The sequence below is a fragment of the Hippopotamus amphibius genome, chromosome 2, assembly GCF_030028045.1.
Source record: "Hippopotamus amphibius kiboko isolate mHipAmp2 chromosome 2, mHipAmp2.hap2, whole genome shotgun sequence".
Lineage (NCBI taxonomy): Eukaryota > Metazoa > Chordata > Mammalia > Artiodactyla > Hippopotamidae > Hippopotamus > Hippopotamus amphibius.
The window spans coordinates 227,835,954-227,842,405 of record NC_080187.1 but is presented as its reverse complement, the minus strand read 5'-3'; positions in this window follow the sequence as shown (position 1 = coordinate 227,842,405).

The following is a 6,452-nucleotide window of genomic DNA, read 5'->3' as shown; positions in this document are numbered from 1 at the left end:
TTGCAACAGGCAGCAGGAGAGAAATCGTCATACGTAACAATACATCTTAATACTGTCCATCAACTCTGCCATTTTTTGCTCCACCGTCCTAAGAACAACAGAAAAATGTATAGATCCTTTCAATTTCTTATTGTACAAATAAAATGAAGAGCAGGAGCAGTCTCTGTTACAATACTTTCAAATGGTTGGCATCTGGAGCAAAGGTTTCCAGCCTTTGGAATTTAACAAACCATCAAAACGTCACCATTTGGGGGGAAGCCCAACAAAGGATTGCTCATTTTTATTTTACCAAGTACAGACGTTTTTAAAAACAACCTGACTCTTGCCACCATAAATGAGTGGGCACCTCAATACCAAAACAACGTGATCATGACAGTCTCAGATTTTAAAAGCAGCACTTTAAATTTAATACACGTAGATCCATGAAAAACACGTATTCCTCATAGACTGGTGAACATTTCCTCACAGGCTGGCATCAGTACCCCTGGAAAGAGTGGACAGACATGAAATCCTAAATTCCCAAACCTGTCTATGCCTGAGAAAGACAGGAAGGCATTTAAAAGAAAATACAGATTCTAGGTTCTCATCCCGTATTTACCACATCAGCCTCTCAGTTCTTCAAGAATGGGGCCCTGGTACATTTGTAGAGACATGGATGGATCTAGAGACTGTCAAACAGAGTGAAGTGAGTCAGAAAGAGAAAAACAAATATCGTATATTAACACATAGATGCAGAATATAGAAAAATGGTACAAATCAACCAGTTTGCAAGGCAGAAATAGAGACAGATACAGAGAACAAACATATGGACACTAAGTAGAGAAAGCGGGGAGGGTTGGGGGGGGATTAATTGGGAGATTGGGATACCAAATTGTACACTTTAAACATATGCAGTTTATTGTATGTCAACTGTATCTCAATAAAAGTTCTTAAAGAAAAAAAAATAATAAACAATGACAGTGTTGGTGCAATAATAAACATAAATTGATGAGAAAAAAAAAGAATGGGGCCCTGGTATGTGTATTTTTTAAAAAAATATTTTTTTAACTATGGTAAAATATTCATAATATGAAATTTGCCATTTAAACCATTTTTATGTGTACAATTTAGTGGCACTAATACATTCACAATGTTGTGCCACCATCACCACTGTCCATTTCCTAAAACATTTTTATCATCCCAAACAGAAACTCTGTAATGGCTTAAAAATAACTCCCCATTTCTCCCTCCCCACCAGCTCCTGGTAATCTCCATTCCACTTTCCAGGTACCGCATATAAATTGAATCATGTGATATTTGTCCTTTTGCTATTTTACATAGCATAATGTTTTCAAGGTTCATTTATGTTATAACATGTATTAGAACTTCATTCCTCTTTAAGGCTAAATAATATCCATTACATGTATAAAGCACATTTCCTTTATCCATCCATCTTTTGGTAAACAGTTGGATTGTTTCTACTTTTCAGCTATTTTGAATAATACTGCTGCAAACACTGGTGTACAAGTTTCTGTTTCAGTGCCCACTTTCAGTAATTTTGGGTATATACCAAGGAGTGGGATTGCTGGATCACATGTAATGCTATGTTTAACTTTTTAAAGAACCATCAAACTGGTTTCCACAAGAGCTACACCATTTTACATTCCCATCAGCAATGCATGAGAGTTCCAGTTTCTCTACAACTATGTCAACATTCGTTATATTCTAATTGTTTTTTTCATTTTGAGTTTTTATTTGTTTTTTGTTTTGTTTTGTTTTCAGTAATAGCCATCCTAAGGGATGTGGAGTGATATCTCTTTGTGGTTTTGATTTGCATTTTCCTCATGACTAATGATGTTGAGCATCTTTTCGTGTGTTTATTGGCCACACGTATATCTTCTTTGGAGAAATGTCTGTTCAAGTCCTTTGCCCTTTTAAAATTAGGTTTTGTTTTGGTTTTTTGTTGTTGAGTTGGCGTTTTGAACACATTGTGAATATTAACTCCTTATCAGACTTGCAAATATTTTTTCCCATGCTGTGGCTTGTCTTTTTACTCTCTTGAGAGCGTCCTTTGATGCATTAAAGTTTTTAATTTTGTTGAAGCCCAGTCTGTCTATTTTTTCTTTTCTTGCCTGTGCTTTTGGTGTCATATTCAAGAAATCATTACCAAGTCCAATGTTTTGAAGATTTTCTCCTGTGTTTTCTTCTAAGAGTTTTATAGTTTAGCTCTTAAGTTTAGGTCTTCGTCCCTAAACAAAGCTGATTTTTGTATATAGTATAAGGAAAGTATCCAATTTCATTCTTTTGCATGTGGATATCCAGTTTTCCCAATACGTTTGTTGAAAGGATTGTCTTTTCCCTATTGCATGGTCTTGGCACCCTTGTCAAAAATCATTTGATCATATATGCAAGGGTTTGTTTCTAAGATCTCTATTCTATCCCATTGGTCTATATGTTTGTCCTTATGCCAATACCACACTGCTTTGATTACTGTAGCTTTATAGTAAGTTTTGAAATCAGGAAGTGTGAGACCTCCAACTCTGTTCTTCTTTGTTCTTCTTTTGAAACACTGTTTTGACTATTCCAGGTCCTTTGAGGTTCCATATAAATTTTAGAATAGATTTTTCTATTCTGAAAAAAGAATGCTGTTGAGATTTTGAAAGAGATTGCATTTTTGAATGTGTAGAGCAATTTGGGTAGTATTTTCATCTTAACAATATAAAGTCTTCTAGTACAGGATGTCTTTCCATTTATTTAAATGTTCTTTAATTCTTTTCGGCAATGTTTTGTAATTTTCAATGTTCAAGTCTTTAGCCTCCCTGATTAAAAATTTATTCCTGAGTACTATATTCTTTTTGACACTGATACATGCAATGATTTTCTTAATTTCCATTTCAGATTTTTCACTTCTAGTGTATAGTAATGTAACTGATTTTTTCTATGTTATTTTGTATCCTGCAACTGCTGAATTCTTTTATTAACTAGAGCTACTTTGTATGTGTGTGTGTGTATCCGTGTGTGTGTGTAATCTTTAGAATTTTTGCATGAAAGATTCTGTCATCTGTGAACAGAGATAATTTTACTCTTTTCTTTCAAATTTGGATGCCTTTTTTCTATTGCCCAATATCTTTGGCTAGAACGTCTAATATTATGCTGAATACAAGCAGACATCCTTCTTTCATTCCTAATCTTAAGAGAAAACCTCTCAGTCTTTCACCATTGAGTATGATATTAGCTGAGGATTTTTCATATATGGCCTTTATAATGTTAAGGAAGTTTCCTTCTGTTTCTAGTTTATTGAGTGTTTTGTCACTGAGTGTTGAATGTCAGTGGCTTTCTTCATCAATTGAAATGATCCTGTGGGATTTTTCTTCATTGTGTTAATGTGGTATGTTACAGTGATTGATTTTTAAATGTTGAACTATCCTTGCATTCCATGAATAAATTCCATTTGGTCATGGTACATAATCCTTTTAATATGTTGCTGAATTTTATCTGCTAGTATGTTTTAAAAATCTATATGCTTAATGGGCCCTGGTCTATAGAAAGGGTGGTGTTAATGCTTCTTTAAATTTTTGGTAGAATGCCTCCAGTAAAGCTGTCCAGTCCTGGAATGTGTGTTTATTTTTTTTTCTTTTTTTAAAAAATTTATTTTATTGAATATAGTTGATTTACAATGTGTTAATTTCTGCTGTACAGCAAAATGATTCGGTTATACACATATATATTCTTTTTCATTTTCTTTTCCATTATGGTTTATCACAGGATATTGAATATAGTTCCCTGTGCTATACAGTAGGACCTTGTTGTTTTGGAACACATATTTCTAAGCCAACTTCTCTCTCTTTCCTGCTCCCATGTTTCTGATATACAGTTAGGTTTGGGACTAACTACCTCAAATACCTGATTTGAACCCATCTGGATATAACTCTTGATAAACTAGTCACGTTGTATTTTTAAAAAGAGAGAAAAAGCCTTGGGTAAGAAGTATACCCAAGCTTTGCGTAAGAAGCGTATCCAAGCTGTGGAAGTGCCCACAGGAGGGAAAGAGAAAGACAAGGGGTGAGCAAGCCTCTGGGAGTGAGGAGAGCATTGACAGCCTCAGGAGAAACCAGGTGACTGGTGTACAGCTTCCACCCTTCACCTGAAGCAGCTGTTTCCATCCAGATAGCTTCTCCCCACAGCTGTACCTGGCCTGTAGCCACTAGGATTCTGGGCAGCTGCTTAGTCGGAGAGTGGGTGAAGGAAAGAGGTGTACAAAACGTATGAAATGCAACTCACAGGAGTCAGATGGCCAGGGGTCAGGTCCCTCTCCCTCTCTGAGCTCTAGTGGGCCAAGCGGGTGGTGCTGCAGCAGGAAGAGGAAGCTTCTTGACACAAATTGATTAACGGGAGGTTACTGTTACGAAAAGGTTTTCCTAGTCTTGTGCACAAAGATCATGGACAATGGAAAAGTATCATAAAACTCGTAATCAGATAGAAAAGCTATTTTTTGCAGGTGCCTTTGCCTTTTAACCTCAATCTCTCTTCTCCCCACCCCCATCTTTCCTCAGGCACTAGTCTACGTTTCCAGTAAAAACTTGCTTGGCCACTTGTGTAGAAAGAGAAATTAATATTTGAATACTCGACGGACTGGTTCTCCTTGGGAGCAAGTAGCCAAGTAAATATCCAAGTGAGAACAAGGGAAGGAACAAAATGGCACCAAGCCCAAATGAGAAGTGCCTCAGTCATCCTGCAACACCCTGGACATGCCCAGAGAACCGCATCCTCTCTCCAGGTGAGTCATGGCCTCCGTACCCAGCAGGGTGTAGACACACTGCACTGAAACCCAAGTAAAATAGTAAGAATAAGTCAAGCAGGTAAAACACTCCCTTGCTATCAATTTGATAAAATGCTCAACCCTGCTTCAAGATGGAAGACAGAAGGAGGGTTTTCAACAATATAAGGTTTTATATAATCCCACTAAAACTAGGGATCTGCAATAAGGCTTGACAATGTGTAGTCCCATAGATATTTCCACCTATAAACACAAAAGTGCATGAGAGCTCTGAAAAAAGGTGTTTGTTTTGTTTTAAGGGGAGGGGAGCTTCTATAGTGCTCTAGACTTTGAATAGATGATAAAAGACAATTTGGAAGATCTGAGTTTCCTTTTCAAAAATCCAAGATGTAAATGCACACTTAAACTATTCCTATTTCTACTTTTTTCCCCCTTACATCTCATACCCTGAAAATAGAGAAGAGAAAGTGATAACAGCATCCCAGCTATGCAGAACTGGCTCAAGAGCCCAAAGGCCTAAAAGAGATTGTAACGTTAGCAAGAAAGCTTGTGATTAAAAGTCCAAAACTTAAGACCTAATGCTCAAATATTCTAAGCTACTGTTATATCAGAAACATTATTTCTCAAGATTGAGAAGGACTAGTGAAAAACCTTATGGGCCTGCAAAGATGTAAACTTCCCTGCAAGGCTGCAGTAGCCTGAGCTCCGATCTTGATGAGCACAAAAGTTCCTCTGCCCCTTTTTATAGCTAGAAAATGTCCCAAACAGGGCTTCCCTGGTGGCGCAGTGGTTAAGAATCCGCCTGCCAATGCAGGGGACACAGGTCCGATCCCTGGCCCAGGAAGATCCCACATGCCATGGAGCAACTAAGCCCCTGTGCCACAACTGTTAAGCCCATGTGCTGTAACTACTGAAGCCCATGAGCCTAGAGCCTGTGCTCTGTAACAAGAGAAGCCAAGGCAATGAGGAGCCTGCGCACCGCAACGAAGAGCAGCCCCTGCTCACCACAACTAGAGAAAGCCCGCGCACAGCAACGAAGACCCAACACAGCCAATAAATAAATAAATAAATAAATAAATAAATAAATAAATAAATAAATAAATAAAATGTCCCAGATAAACTCACACCAGGTCATTTCATCGCTATCATGATAGTTATTGTCAATAAACACTCCTTAGGCATCCACTTGGCCAGCACTAACCTGACCAGACCTATTTCAACTTTCCTGAATCATTATTTGGCCAACATATCCAAGGGCATTACTTCATCACTGTTCTGGACTTATACTCTTTGCAATTTCTATATAGATATGTGCTGCTTTTAACACAGCTTTCATTTTAAGTAGCCACTAAAATACAGGCTTATAATTAGTTCTCTAGAGAGGCAAATGTGTGTGGTAGAGCAGAGCTTAGGAGGAGAGAAATCAAGGCAGGTATTGAAGAAACATGGCATGGAAGGTGTGTAACATAAAGGTTATTTGAAGTGTGGGCAATACCACTAAAGTTGGGGAAGAAAACAGAGTCCTATCACTGCAGACTTTTCTAGTTATTATTTCCATATTAGCACATGGTTCTGAGAGTGTCCTTGTACTTTATCCAACCCCGTCCCATCTTGGAAACCTATAGTGGGTTGGGATGTAAGACACACAATCCTGGACAGATCACAGTTCCACGAGGGCAGCGTTATGTCTGATCAC